The following is a 17,508-nucleotide window of genomic DNA, read 5'->3' as shown; positions in this document are numbered from 1 at the left end:
TATTCTATTCTTTAATAAAAATTATTTCAATTATTTAAGTACAGATCCAATTGATATTACATTAATATGATTACAAAAATAATGGTAACTACAATTACCACTCATTTCTTCCCACATAATCAAGGACGACTAATAAGGACAACTAATGTTAACTGATGATAACGTATGCAATGTTTGCTGCTGGCACCAAAATGATATATAGATTACTTTATTGATCTGTTGTAGGCCTATCATATTTCTGATTTATTCGTGCAATATAAGAATGCCATTGTTTTACTCATCGTGTATGTGAAATCTCTCTTAGAAGTGTTCCATTAGCCAACATAATTGTGAAAGATTGTAAAAGAAAAAGAATGCTATTTGATTATTTACATTTATAAAGAATCCTCGATAATAAGAAAAAATAAAATTGCAGACGAAAGTGATCAAAATAAAAGGTCGTTGTACTATACAACCTGTAAGGAAGCAAAGGTGTGCGGAAACTCTTCCTATGCTAATCTTGAGAGGAAGATTATGCAAATTTCAACTTAACTATTACGTAGATTAGAAGAAGCACATAGCATAGAAATAAAACAATAAACACATAACACAATGATTATCATGGGGAAAACCCATACAGGTGAAAAACCCCACACTCTAAAACCTGCATAATATATTAACGAATCAACAGGAGAGTGCAATACACTTGCAATGCAAGTTCTTACAAGAGCATCACCTCAACTCAAGCTCGGAGAGACTTCATTAGCATCCTTCTAGCACCCAGCCTTGCAAACCAAACTCCATCATATAAACTCCTCCCCAAGCCCTCATTATATAGGAATTTTACAACCTAGAAACCATTTATGGTTTTACAATACCATGGGCAAAACCTCCATGACATTTGTTGCCCACCCTTGACATTTGTTTTTCCAAGATAAGAAAACTAGGTTAAAAATAGTTCCTCACGATAAAACTCTTATCCCTTATTTTTGACCCTCATAACTAACATGAAATGTGTCATATAATCTCTAAAAATGGCCCTCCTATATTATACTATGGACAAGGCATCTTTTGACAGCACATATACCTTTTTCCAAGGCACCGACACATGGGAAACCTCCCAACTATATTTGGAACTATTTACTAAAAATTGCAAGGTTGAGACACATGTATCTCAACATTCTCCCACTTCTCGAATACCTTGCAAGAGTCAAGGGATCCATATTACCATGGACTCAACAGTCAGGAGCCAAGAGGCCCATATAATCCGAACACCATCTGAACTTCTCTGTGCTCACGAGCTTAGTTAATGAATCAACAACATTCACCAAATTTTCTACCTTCTCTAGGTTCACCCAGCCATGCTCAACCATATCTCTCACAAAATGATATTGTACATCAATGTGTTTGGTCCTGGCATGAAAAGTCGGGTTATTCACTAGGCAAATTGCACTTTGACTATCACTATAAATTATCACTGCACCCTATTTAAACTCTATATCTGAACACAATCTCTTGAGCCAAATGGCTTCCTTGCAGGTATGAGTAGCTGACATATACTCTGCCTCTGTAGTGGACAAAGTGACCACAACATATCACTTTCTCATCCAACTGATTGCACCACCAAATAATGCAAACACATATGTACTACTGGATCTTCTTCTATCAACATCACCAGCCCAGTCTGAACCCACATAGCCTCTAATATCCAAGGAATGCTCATTTCCAATTCCATGAAAACATATAGAGTACTCTAAGGTACCCCGCAAGTATCTAAAAACTCTTTTTACTGCATCCCAATGTGCTCTTCCTGGATTAGACATGTAACAAGAAAGTACTCCCATTGCATGCGCAATATCTGGTCTTGTACAAACCATAGCATACATCAAACTTCCAACAACACTCTGGTATGGTACTCGACTCATCTCTTCCATCTCCAATGGGGATGTAGGACACTATGAACTAGAAAGCTTTGTTCCCATTGTAACAGGAACACTCAATGGTCTAGAATCTTGCATATTAAATCTTCTCAGAATAGTGCCAACATATTTACTCTAGCCTAGCCAAATCTTTTTGTTTTGTCTATCTCTTACAATCTCCATTCCCAAAATGTGTCTCGCTGCACCAAGATCTTTCATATCAAATTTCACCAAGAGTTGAGATTTTAATTCTGCAATCAAACCTTTTCCTCTCCCAATAAACAACATGTCATCAATATACAAGGCAATAACCAGAAAATGATCACCATCAGATTTGAAATATATACAGTGATCATATTTAGACTGCACAAACCCCAAACTCAATACATAGTATCAAACTTCTGGTACCATATCCTAGGGCTCTGTTTTAAACCATACACATATTCCTTCAACTTACTGACCAAATTACTTTTACCTTTTACCACATAGTGCTCTAGATGTGTCATATAAATTTCTTCCTCCAAATCTGCATGAAGGAAAGCGGTTTTCACATCCATTTGCCCGATCTCTAGATCATAAGCTGCTACAACAGAAAGCAAGAAATGAATGGATGTCATTTTGGCTATAGGAGAAAAATTCTCACCATAATATACTCCCTCAACCTAGGAGTAACCTTTTGCAACCAAATGTGCTTTGTACTTCTCAATTCTTCCATCTGAACCTATCTTCTTTTTGAACACCCATTTGCAACCAACAGGTTTCGTCCTTCAGGCAATGGTACAAGGTCCCATGTGTCATTCTTCTTAAGAGCTATCATCTCTTCATCCATGGCAATTTTCCAGGACTCTGAATCATTCATACCAAGAGCCTCTTCTATAGATTTTGGTTCATCAATATTAGCATTCAAAGCAAATATGCATCTCCAATCATCAGGAGAATATCCATACCTTTCAAGTGGTTTTCTTTGTCTAGTAACCCTTCGAACAAGTTCAGGTTCAGGTTCCTCTTCTTCCTCTGATGATTTAGAATTCGTAGAGCTCTCATGAACTTCCTATCTTTCTAAGGGCCTCGATCCAACTTTTTCAAGTGTAGAAAGCAGTTGAATCACATCTTTCTTTTCTTCCTTTTGTTCTGGTTGCATTGTAATAGAAGAAGACTTAGTTTCTCTAAAAATAACACTTCTGGAATAAAATACCTTTTGTGCAATAGGATCCCAAAGCTTATATCCTTTCACACTATAACTGTATCTAATGAATATACATTTAACATCTTTTTTATCCAATTTTGTCCGCTTCTCCTTTGGCACATGAGCATATGCCTCACAATAAAAAAATTTCAGATGACTAAGTGAAGGCTTGTGGACCGACCACACTTCCATTGGTGTTCTATCAACATGAGATGATGTAGGAGACCTGTTTATCAGGTAGCAGGCAGTGGCAACAACTTCAACCCAAAAATTTTGCTCTAGACTAGCACCACTTAGCATACTCCTATCCTTCTCCATCAAGGTCATGTTCATTCTTTCTGCAGCTCCATTCTGTTGTGGAGAATACGGAGTTGTCTTCTGTCTCTTAATACCACAATCTTTACAAAATGTGTCAAAATCATTGGAGCAATATTCACTGCCATTATCTGTCCTTAAACATTTTATCTTCTTTCTAGTCTGCAACTCAACCATTGCTTTAAATTCTTTGAAACGACTAAAAACTTCAGCTTTACTCTTAAGAAAATAAACCCATGTTCTTCTATTGAACTCATCAATGAAAGAAACATAATAAACTGATTTACCAATAGAAGAAACATCAACTAGACCAAATACATTCGAATGGATTAGATCCAAAACACTTGAAGACTTATAATAAGTAGAGTAAAACTAAATGCAGTTTTGTTTTCCATAAATGCAATGCTCACAAAAATAAAATTCAAAATTACAATCATTCAACCCATTAACAAGGTTCTTTTTTTTTGAAAGTTCATAGACCCTTCTCACCTATGTGACCGAGTCTCTGGTGCCACAACATGGTCTTCTTTGCAGGCAACTTTGATTCAATAGATAGAGCACCCTTGGGTACCCAAAAACCATGACCATCTACTAAAAGAGACACCCTCTCCTTTTCCAACATAGTCTTTATCATAGTCCTATCAGAAGTGCCATTGAACTCAACTGTGCATGCATCAAACTAGTACAATGTACCCATTCTACTTCCTCTTGCTATCACAATAGCACCTCTCACCATTTTCACACCTTCTTCAAAGAACTGTACATGCACACCTGCATCTATTAGTTTGCTAATAGATAACAAATTTCTTGCTAGTCCCGGGATATGCAAGACACCAACAAATCTTCTAGTTCTACCATCAAAAAATTTAACATGAACACTTCCACGACCAACAATATCAAGAAAGGATTTATCACCCAAATAAACCTTACCACCATTAAATTTTTCATACTTACTAAACCAATTTCTAATAGGAGTCATGTGGAAAGATGCACCCAAGTCTATCAACCATGAATTGTCACCTCCACGAGTGGCCAAGGCTGCAATAAAATCATCTCCATCTTCCTTCTCGGACTCAGAATCATAATCTTGCTTCTTCTTCTTTTCTTCTTTATAGTCCTTTCGAAAATGTTCGGGCTTTCCTCAACACCAACAAATTGCCTTGGACTTACCAAGGGATTTTGATCTCTCCTTATTCTTGGATTTAGTACGACCATTCTGCTTTTCATTCTTGCCTCTTTCTTTTGGTCTTCCTCAAACACTCAAAGCCTCTTTGGCATTCAGAGAGACCTTCCTTCTCATCTCCTCGGAAAGTAGAGAACCAACAACATCCTCCATTTTAAGACAATTGTACTGCTCCCTATAGCCATCACAAGGCTATCCCATGAGTCTAGCAATGATCATAACAATATTTGGGACCTTTCTTCTTCATCCATTGGTACCCCTACTGAGATCAACTGAGTCAACAACATATTAAAACTTTCTAGATGCTCAGAAATTCATCCACCTTCTTCCATTCTCAAGGAGTACAATTTCTTCCTCGAGAAAATTTTATTCACAAGTGATTTTATTTGGTAGATCTCACTTAGCTTTTTCCAAAGCTTCTTTGGAGTATATTCTTCATGGACATTAATCAGAATTGAGTCTGCAAGACACAATCTTATGAGACCTTTAGCTTTTCTATCTATTACATCATATTCTGCAGCTAAAGTCAGATATGCGGGCCTCGACTTATTCTCATCCACCGCATCCCATAGAACTCGATCAATCAACAGATCTTCCATATTCAGCTTCCACATTTCAAATTTTGTGCTAGAAAAATTTTCTACATCAATCCTCCCTGATATGCTTGACATCTTTACGATCCTGCAATACAAAAATGAAATACTCTGCACAAGCTCCCACTCAAACCTTGATTAGCTCAAAAAACCCTGTACCCAACAAATAAAATCAAACTGGCCAGGCTTTGATACCACTTGTAAGGAAGTAAAGGTGTGCAGAAACACTTCCTACGCTAATCTTGAGAGGACGATTATGCAAATTTCAACTTAACTATTATAGAGATCACAAGAAGCACATAGAGTAGAAATAAAACAATAATCACATAACACAGTGATTATCATGGGGAAAACCCATATAGGTGAGAAACCCCACACTCTAAAACCTGCATAATATATTAACAAATGAACAAGAGATTACAATACACTTGCAATGCAAGTTCTTACAAGAGCATCACCTCAACTCAAGCTCGGAGAGACTTCATTAGCATCCTTCTAGAACCCAACCTTGCAAACCAAATTCCATCATACAAACTCCTCCCCAAGCCCTCATTATATATGAATTTTACAACCTAGAAACCATTTGTGGTTTTACAATACCATGGGCAAAACCTCCATGACACGTGTTGCCCACCCTTGACATTTGTTTTTCCAAGATAAGAAAACCAGGTTAAAAATAGTTACTCACATCCAAACTCTTATCCCCTATTTTTGACTCTCATAACTAACATGAAATGTGTCATATAATCTCTAAAAATGGCCCTCCTATATTATACTATGTACAAGGCATCTTTTGACAGTTCATATACCTTTTTCCAAGGTAGCGACACATGGGAAACCTCTCAACTATATTTGGAACTATTTACTGAAAATTGCAAGGTTGAGACACATGTATCTCAACACAACCGATATAGAGGAATTGGAGTAAAAATTTCATTTGATCGCAAGCAATCACATTAGTGCATTGTTTGTTCAGGGATAAAATTCTACTATTATAAGAGTTTGTCTAGAGATCTGCTGAGTGATTTGTGAGATTTGTTAATCTCAGCATCACATTATTTTTTTTTTTATGGAGGTCCAGATCTGCTAGAGTCCACACAAAATAATTTTTTCCACTCGATGTGAAGCACAAACCAATAGACTAAAATAGTTGCAATACTTCTAGTATAATATGAATCACGTCCAGTTATTTGTTTATTCTTTAATAAAATGTGATGCAGGAGTGGAAACTATTTGAGACAACAAATGCACTAAATATGGTAGATTCAAGGGTAACAAAAGTCAGTGAGGAGTAGGCCTTAAGATGCATTCATGTTGTGCTTTTGTGCATAAAGGCTGATGCAACACTTTGTCTAGCTATGTCTATTGTGATTATGATGCTCTCTAGTGGCTCCGTAACATTGCCAAGTCCTTCAAATCCTACTTTTTAACTAATAGTGAAAGCTCTCAAAAGACATCTGAGATGACCACGTCATCTTTCCCAGGAATTTCTTCTATAACTAAAACCCCCCCTTACCAAATGGAAGCAAGGTGACCTAAAACAAACACAACTTTGGCTATATATTGTTGGGATTGCCCACCGAACTCCATCATTCTCATGCCTGTATGTTCATCCCTAAAAATTAAATTCAATTTTTCAGTTGAAAAGTTGTAGATAAGATAAGCCGATATCATTTGTTGTTAATTATGGAAGTGTTGTTCACTGTTGGACACGTGCACTTCATCCTCCACATACTGCAGGCTATTAATATCATTAAAAAAATTACCTCTTCCAAATCCATGAATATCTTTTAAAAAAGATTACCTTTTCCAAATCCAAGCTCTAATTTACAAATTAATTACAAAGAGAAACCATGAGGTGGTTATAATAAACCATTTACAAGCCTAAAGAAGGTATGGCACAAAAATTCATTGGACTAAAATTTCAATGCCCATCTAATTGAATTAAGGTTTCCTTTGCTACTATTAACATATTTGATGCGAGAATCTTACTGTAGGGTAAAAGTACAAAGTTGTATCACACTTTTATGAATGAGGTGTTCAATGTTGATTCAACATTTTAAATTGAATCGATATAAAGTGAAATATATGACTTGAGTTTTGAAATGATGTAAACTAATAAAATTTATATTCTATTGTGTATTTTATGTTTGTAAGTTTTATAAAAATTTAAAAACATTTGAAAATAGTTTTGCATATAGTAAACACTATAATGCATTAAATTCAATAACAACAATACTATAATGCATTCAATTCAATAACAACAATATATTTTATAATACAAATGAGAATAATCATAAAAGAGATACAAACTCTAATGTGAGATGTATTTGGATAAAATCTTGCAATAACAAACTCCATGTATCCATAGAGATCCCAAGCTTATATTAATGATAAATAATATTACAACACAATAACTTATCTCTCTAATATTTTAAAACATAATCATACATGAATATCATTTAAAAAGCTTACCTCTTCCAAATCCAAGCTCCAATTTATAGATTAATTATAAAGAGAAACCATGAGGTGGTTATAATAAACCATTTACAAACCTAAACAACGTATGGCACAAAAATTCATTGGACTCAAATCTCAATGCCCACCTCATTGAACTAACGTTTCCCTTGATACTATTAACATATTTGATGTGGGAACATCATAGAGAACCTCACTGTATAACTTCAATGTGTCATATTGCACTAGCCAAATTTCCTCTATGGATTGGAATGGAGACAACATGGAAACTCTATTACAACATATCAAGATGGCAGAAGTTGGGGACTTTGTGGAGTCTGTGCGAGACATCAAACAATAGATATGGTGCAAGGCGACCCCCAGATGGATCCACACCTCTCCATATTGGGTTTTGTGTCTTCTTCATCTGCCTTTAGTTGACCTACATGTTTCATTGAAAATAAAGCTTAAGACCTAGTTGAGGTCAATTGAAATCACTCCTAATGCTTGGAGCTAGTATTTAGTTATCTTCTAAGTTCACGGGAAAGCAATTTTCAAGATTCAAGAGTTAGGAGTTAGGGAATTGGATTTGAAAGACACGCATTTTGTTTGTAATAAGCCTATGGTAGCTTGTGTGTCTACATGTGGGGCCAATAGGGCCTGATGTAATCTACCTATGGGAAGGCCTACGAGCATGTATGAAAGCTATTATAATGAATAAAACTATATATTTCTTTCTTGTGTTGATTGCAAAGCTCCACAGTCCATTTCAGAACCTCCATCCTTGACTTAATCAATATTCTTTACAAGTTTATCATGTCATAAAAAAGAATATTTAACTACCCAAATTCGATATCTATTTTTTCTATGTTATTATGCATTAAATATTTCAAAACAAGTGTGAAAATATATTATAATGTTATTCAACATGACAATTTAACCTCCCTCTTACATGCATAATTTACACATTATAAGAATTTTTCTTTTAGTAAACCTCAAGATATTTATAAACACCTTCCAAAAATTCTACTAAAAGAATTTACATGCATAATTGAAACTATAAAAAAAATTCTTTGAGTAACCGTCAAAATGCTTCTAAGAAGTACATTTAAGTGCTACTTTGGTCCATTTCCACGCAATTTCCATCCGTAGTTATAGATCATTGGTTTCTTTCCCTTTTCATTTGTCAAATCAACTCATTTAGGCTTTTCAATTGTAAAGAACGCCAAAAAAATTACGTATCAGTTTTCGTATTTAATGACGAATGGTTTCTACTTTATATTAATATTTTACTTATTATTTATTAAAATATATGTTTGCAGTGCATTATTTTCTTCCTCGTGTGGAAGATGATAAAGATGATGAAAGGGCGTAAACTTTACCTGACGCAGTTTACAAAGCCTATGACAGTGATGATATGACATGGATGATAGAAATATGATGAACAAAAGGCACCTTCTGTTCATAGAAAATGCCTACTGTTCCCACTTACTCCCATTATCAAAGAAAATGTAGTCAAATGCATATTTTCCACACTTCTTCTCACCGTAAAAGAAAAGAATATACAGTCCATCTTTTTTACATGCATTATTGAATCTGTCTCATCCTCTCAAAAGCATAGTGAGTGAGTTTGTTGTTTCTGAATTTTGCAATACTTCAAAATTTTAATCTTACCAATTCATAGACAATTAAATAATATCATTTTAGAGATGACTGAAATTATTAATCTAATTAAAATGTAGGATATATGGAAGGTATCTTTCCCACACTTTTCACCACAAAGCAATATAGAATATCCATCTTTTTGTACATGCTTAATTGAATCTGTCACATTCTCTCTAAAACATAGTTGAATTTGTTCCTTTGCTCTCTGTAATATTAAATATTGTGTTGGTAGAAAATGTGACATAGCTTCATTCTTTTGCTTCTTAACTATTTTTTTCTAATTTCAAAAGTGTGATAAACAAAAATATCTTCAATATTTTTTATTAATAATGTAGAAAAAAAGAAAGAAAATATTTCTGCTTACATCATGTTAACATTGATTAAATTTTTCTGAGGCCAACTGGGAGTGGGGGGGTGTTAAGAGATCACTATGCCAACTTTGTTTTGGCGGTGGCACTCCCCTTGGGCTCTCAGTCCAATCACTTAGCCGAAGCCATAGGAGCATTCTAGGTCATTGACCTTTCTAGCAATTTGAATATTAAAAATCTATGGATATAGGGGGACTCGAAAAATATTATTGAATGCCTTTTAGGTAACTCCTCCCCCTCATCGACAATTAAAAATTGGATCAATGAAGCTAAATCCCTCATTAGCAACTTTGAGAATGTAAGAAACTCACATTTGTTTAGGGAAGCAAACATGGTCATTGACTATTTTGCCAACAAAGGCGTAAAGCTCTCTGGACGACGCATGTGGCAATCCTACAAAGATCTAGAAGAAGGGGTGAAATCCTTAATTAGATATGATGTTATTCATGGAAAAGTTGTCATTTCGAAAATGATTAAGAGGATCAGTGTAAGGTATTGTTTCATTCAATACATCGTCAACGCCATTATTATTCCTTCTATCCACGTGAAATGACACATTTTTGTGGGTTCCTAGGCTTTGTTGTAAATTTATTGCCAAGATAATTTTCTCTACAATTGAGAAGAAAGAAATTGGGAAAAAAATAGGGGAGAACAAGAAAAGGGTGGAGCCAAAAAACTGTAAAAAGAACCAAAAGAATCAGAAGGTTTGGAATCAGATTGTCAAAGGGGGGCTGAAACCTTTCTTGGAAAAGCTTCATGGTGCTAACCTCAACATTTTGAGGTATTTTGTCAAAAAATGGAAGGAGGAGGGCATCATTCTGTCTGGAAGAAAAGTGATTATCAATGAGGGTCTTATTGGAGAAGTTATGGGCCTCTCTATTGAAGGTATGAAATTCTTCCGTGACAGGAAGATATCTGATGAAGGGGTCATGAAATTCCCTAAATTAGAAAAGGAAAGGGAAGCATTGGTAAAGGTTTCCAATTGTTAATTTGAGGCCAACACCATAAAAAATCTCTAGAGGGGGGTTCTTAGAGTATTGATGGAATATATAACTATGGATGGGAGATTTACAAGGGTGTATGGCTACTAGTTTGTCCTTCTCAACTTCAGGTATAAGGTCAAGGTTTATTACCCCAATTATCTATTGCGATCTCTTAAACACTATATTCTAGAATACCATAAAAGTACTAGGAGTGCCCCTATTTTGCATGGTGGTCTTATCCAACTCATTCATGAGCACTTTGCTAGTCTACCTGCACCGTCTAATCCTATTTTGCCCCCGGACTCTGATGGGTATGACATGAAAACCAGTGCATCTAAGGGAAATTCTGATGTGGATTTGGACTGGGAAGAGGAAATTTCTCCTCCCCCTAAAAAGGCACCTAAAAAATCCCCTTTAAGAAAGCCCTCGGGTAAACCAAAAACATCTATGAAAACCTTCTCCATGGCTAAAAATAATATGAAAGCCTCTTCGAAGAAAAAACTAGTATCTTACTCTGAGGATTCATTGGGTGACCTGTCTGATACTTCTTGTTCCCATGAAGATTCCCTTTCCTTAATTGGGAAAGGGATGAACAGAGAGAAAAGGACAAGATTTCCAAAAGACCTCAAACTGGACGAACATTACTTTAAATTGGACAAGGAATCTCTAGATGATGTGTTGGCCATTACAAGGAATAGTGCAGTGGACCTTTTTAGGGTTTTTAAATAGGATTTTCATGAGATCAAAGACCTTAACCTAAAGAATAGGGTGACTGCTAGTAAACTAGAGGAGTTGGTTGATAGAGTGCAACCCCAGAAGACCATAGGGGCAATCTGGACCGAGGAAGAAAAACTATCCATGACGGAGTGTCTACAAAGAACAATGGAAATTATTGATAAAATGAAAAAATAAAATGAGAAGAAAAAATTGCAGCTTGAGGGGAAAGTTAGTAAAATCAGGGAAACCTTGAATGCAATAATGAAACAAAATCACAAGGTCATCAAGAATTCTCCAACCACGATGAACCTGATGGTGGAGAAATTGAAAAAATCCCAGCACAACACCCTGATTGTGGACCTTGATGCTGATAGAGAGAAAAACTAGAAAGAGGAGTTTTGCTTGTCGAAGAGAACCAGAGCCAATCTGAAGAGAAAGGTGGAGCCCTCTAATAAGGAGCTTCAAGACCTGAAAAAATTGGCCCAAGAGATGAATACTCTGGAGATTGAGATAGTTAAGCCTATTAAGTCTTTAGGTTAATTCTTTCCTAGTTTTTGTTTTTGTTGTCATTTTGTCTCATTTGCTGTCTTTTTGTCCGTTTGATAGCTTTTCTATGTTGGTGAACTTAGACTGTCTATTTTAATTATTGTATGTTACTTGGTGGTTTTGGGTCTCTATAAAGCCGCTTTTCCCCCAATCAAAAACATTGATGAAATTGTTTTGCATTGTCAAATAAATTGTAACTAAAAAGAACTTACCATTCAACTTTCTTCTCCACACAAAAACTCAATTAATGTCTATGTTCTTTTAAATTTCTTGAACAAACTACACACATTCTCTTAAAAAAAATTAATGTCACATCTCAAATTTTGGCATGAAGTCAATGGGCCCTTGGGCTACTGGTGAAGTTGAATGGCTCCAAATGAACCCACCAGGGATCTGCAGGCTTCGTGCCCTCGCCAGACTATCATGCTAACATGTTTGGACCTCCATAAAAAAAAATTGGCATGAAATTTAAAAATTATTTATATTATAATTAAATTTTGCACTACAAGGAAATTTGATTATTATTTACTTTTTTTTATTGTAATGTGGTACTGAGGAGATTGATGTTGCTTGATTTTTCTATAAGTACATTTGATATATTGATTTTGCTAGAACTATGAGAATACAGCTGAGAGAGAGCTGTCCAAACAGTTTGATAGTGTTGACTAGTGATGGATTACATGCACATAGTCTATGATGAATGAATTATTTTAATAAAATGGCTAACTAAGTTTTGGTTAATTAAAATTGGGAGAGGCTCAAACCATTACATAACCACTAATAGAGAGAGAGAGAGAGAGAGAGAGAGAGAGAGAGAGAGAGAGAGAGAGAGAGAGAGAGAGAGATTATGGGACTCATGAGGAATGAGAATCCGACAGCGCAGAGTCAACTATCAAAAAAGAACAAAACCGACAGCTACTAAGAAGACATAACAAAAACCAAAGATAGACGAAACTATAAACAAGCAAATCAAAACACACAAACCCACCCCCATCGATGGCCTACCTAGTGGGGGGATTCTCAAACTTCTTGTTTTGACTCAAAGCCTTCACCTTTGAGAAAATGGCTAACTATGTTGATTACCTTATGATGATATATTTTTTGAAATTGGCTAATTTAATAGATAGCAGTAATATGTTTTGATTCTAAAAATAAAAGATCTCTTCCTTAGTATTGGTTGGAAATTATTATTGCTTAACATATCATTATCCCAATTTGATAGGAAATGTAAAAAATAAAAGAAAAGAATATTCTTTTGAAATTAATTATATTTTATTAGTTTGTTCAATCATTAATAATGACTAGTTCAAATTGAGATTATAAAATGATAAAGGTGAATTAAAATTAATGCAATTTTGAAATTGGAGTTAGTGGATTTAATTCTTAGTGCATACTTAATATAGGTCTTTATTTTTAGTTTTTGCTAATGAATTAAATGAATCTATCATTTCAATGTAATTAAGAGGACAAGTAACTATAGGCTTTCAAGGGTGGAAGTGGAGCTGACACCATTCACCCAAAATTGGAAGTGAATTCAAATATCACAGTGGTGTTAATGATGAAGGAGGGCATGAGAATTTTGGTGCAAAATGACCAGAAAGGAATATGAAAAGATAAAGAATACTACCGTGGGTAGGAAGCAAGCGTTGCTGAGGGAGTTTTCATCTTTGGAAGAAGAGGATAGGGGTCGTAGAAAAAAGGAGAACTCCGTCGACTCGGGAAGGCAATCTTGAAATGGAGTTAGTGGATTTAATTCTTAGTGTATACTTAATATAGGACTTTATTTTTAGTTTTGTTAATGAATTAAATGAATCTATCATTTCAATGTAATTAAGAGGACATGTAACTATAGGCTTTCAAGGGTGGAAGTGGAGCTGACACCATTCACCCAAAATTGGAAGTGAATTCAAATATCACAGTGGTGTTAATGATGAAGGGGGGCATGAGAATTTTGGTGCAAAATGACCAGAAAGGAATATGAAAAGATAACGAATACTACCGTGGGTAGGAAGCAAGCATTGCTGAGGGAGTTTTCATCTTTGGAAGAAGAGGATAGGGGTCGTAGAAAAAAGAAGAACTCCGTCGACTCGGGAAGGCAATCTTGAAATGGAGTTAGTAGATTTAATTCTTAGTGTATACTTAATATAGGACTTTATTTTTAGTTTTGTTAATGAATTAAATGAATCTATCATTTCAATGTAATTAAGAGGACAAGTAACTATAGGCTTTCAAGGGTGGAAGTGGAGCTGACACCATTCACCCAAAATTGGAAGTGAATTCAAATATCACGGTGGTGTTAATGATGAGGGTGGTGTTAATGATGAGGGGGGGCACGAGAATTTTTGGCGCAAAATGACCAGAAAGGAATATGAAAAGATAAAGAATACTACCGTGGGTAGGAAGCAAGCATTGCTGAGGGAGTTTTCGTCTTTGGAAGAAGAGGATAGGCAACTGGTACACTTATCAACTACTTATCTCCAGGTAGAGGCTTGTATTTTTCTTTAACAGACTAGATCTCAAATTATTTCAAATGGTTTAAAATACATGCTGTGTAGAATGGAACTAACCATTTCGTTACAGATGTCCATTAGGTCTTTCAACTCTACGTTTACATGGTATAAACTATAGATCACTTGAAAATGATTAATATCTAACTAAATCACAGGCGACCTATAATTTAAAATGAAGATCCAAGGTTTCAAGATGCTTAACCCTCTAGATTAAAACATAACCCTCTATGATTCTTACTAACTAAATGTTTTTCTAACCCAAAAGCCTCAGACTGCTTGTAATCTGTTTTCAAGATAGCTAGTCCAACCATTCAATTTTCTTATACTGTTAGACCTTCTATGACTTTGTTAATAGCGACAAGCAAAAATATTTATGCGTAAATATCCATTAAGCTTTCCTTGAGTCACATTTAGTTATATCCTTTAAAATAAGATTGATTGCAGAATTTTATTATCGTAATCTGAAGCACCAAACTATATATATATATATATATTGATGAGTTAGAAATATAGAAATTGTAACAAAGTACCGAAGCTAGTATAATGACTAGAAATATATCGTCGATAAGAAAAGTTTCTAGGAGGGGAACAATTTTTTTCTATAGTATGTTTAATTAAAATTTTAAGATGAATTTGAGTTGCTTTGATAACATGCATTTGTTGAATGCTTATTATTATTTGCATGCATTTTTTTAATTATTTTTATAAAATAATTAAATTTTTCTATTTTAATGTCGTATGAAATTAATAATTATTTTATGCATATCAGGAATATGTTTCATTTTGTGTGTGCATCATGGGTGTCTAAATGGTTGTCAACATATCATTCGCGCCTTCTAGTCAATGCCCTTGTTTGTATAGAAGAATTAAGCACATGTTATTGGATCAGAGATGGAATGGTAAAAAAAGTTAGCTAGGGTGGAACGAGGATCAAAGGAATAAAGTTTGACAATTATGCACTATTTTTTAACTTTCAATACCAATCATATGTCAAAATGGGCTTGGAGGTAAAGTTTCATAATCTACAAATTGAGATTATAGACTTTCGTGATTGGCCGATAGCTTTACACCATGAGATATGAGATTTGTACCTGGCAGGATGCATATGGAAAATCACCATTGGACAGACATCAAAAATTGATAAACACACTATAACTGATCAACTCAGTATGAGATTCATGAGATTGTTGAAAGGTCCATCACGAATTAGTTAACACATAGGCCCACCCGAAGAATGGTTTCTTTCTATAGTATGTAATTTTAAAATATTAATCCAACTAATATCTTATTGTCATGGTTAAAATAGCATTAAATGACTTTTATATATCTAGTATTAATTTAATATTTTAAATTTTCACCAAATATATCAAAATATGGTTGCTCCACAAAATGAATCAACGATCATTGTGGAGAGCTTGAATGCCTCAGTAAACTCAAATAATGTTTTTGAAGTTCCTCTAGACAAATGTGCAAGAATTGTCTTAGAGTGTTGCAATAGAATCGTAAAGGAAATTGAGAACACGAGCTTGAAAAATGATGAAGTTGATGAATTAGATATAATGAAAATGGAGGATGTCACAAAGAAAGCACGAGAGGCATCTAGAATAGTAGTTGGACTCCCGGATATGTTGAAAGAAGTATATCGAGATTATTATACAAAAAAAGGTCACAATACCATGCTCATAATTCAAGAATTTATAATGTCTTTGCATCATATCAATGATTTATAATTATCGTAGTTACATCTTATTTGACTTTCGATACTTCTTGAGTTTATAAACTTTTAACATATTTTAGAAATGTTTATCAATTTTGTTGGATATATATAAGAGAAATTACAAATTTTCAAATTGAATTTTGAAGTGGATGTGTTAAGATATGCAGATTACAAAAGAGTGTCCCATCAATCCGAATTATAAGATATGATTTAATAAATATTTAACCAATTATTAAAAAACACCTCATAACTATGGTTAGATGTTTAAATTAAAGTATTTAAACTTAGAGTTGCGCTATCATGAATACATATTTATTTTTTATTATTGATTTAAGCATATAAGATTTACTTAATTATTTAAATTATAGATGTTTTTATAATCACTTAACAATTATTATTGAGTGGATAGTTCATTTTTACTATTTAATTTTAAAAAATCAATAAACTATTTAGAATATCTTAATGTTACATTATCTTTATATCTTTTATAGTTAATTTCAATATAATATTTTAAAAGCTTTATTTATCTATCTTTTAATAATTAGTTACATTAAATGTTAAAAAATTAATATTTCTTATGTGGCAAAAAATAAAATTTTGAATTTTAAAAACCTTAAAATTTAAAACTTATATTAAAAAATATTATGTACATGGTTATGAATTGATTGATTACATGTATATGATTCTCAATTATTTCAAGATACCATCATCTATTTTTTCAAGGTAAATGTGATTTAATATTCGATTATGTTTAGGTTTATGGCTAAAAATATTTTGGTGTTAATGCCTCAATTATGGAAATTATTTTAAACAAAACTATAATAGTGTTTGTATATCTAATCATAGCCATACTTTTTCTATAATTTTTACAAAATGATATCATAAAATTATTATCATCCAAATTTTCTTTAATCATTGGTCTTGATGTCATGCCCACAAAATTGAACGAAAGCAATATTTTGAGAAACGGGACAATTATAGTTGATCACAAGTTTGAACATATTGATCTTCTAAGAATCCATAATGAAGAAAGAACTACCTATTTATCTTCCAAAAGATCACTACAAGAGATAGGGTTAATCACTTGTCGACCACCAGCTCTCAAAATTTTTAATCATTTCTATATACACCCTTATGTCCCTGAATTGGTATTTTGTGAACGCTGTGATCAAACAGAAGTACAGTTTTTTCTAGGAGAAGTTTGGTTTCAGTCACCCCCAATGAGGCCTAAAATTGATTACCAAACTATAACAGAACAAAATGGGCAACTCTAGTTAGAAAAATTTCTTAGGGGACCACAGATGAGTACTATTGGCATACTGAATCTCCACTACCATGGACAGTTATTCCATCTTCAATTTGCATCTCAG

Source organism: Cryptomeria japonica, chromosome 9 (genome assembly GCF_030272615.1).
Source record: "Cryptomeria japonica chromosome 9, Sugi_1.0, whole genome shotgun sequence".
Lineage (NCBI taxonomy): Eukaryota > Viridiplantae > Streptophyta > Pinopsida > Cupressales > Cupressaceae > Cryptomeria > Cryptomeria japonica.
Note: the sequence above shows the minus strand (reverse complement) of the source record.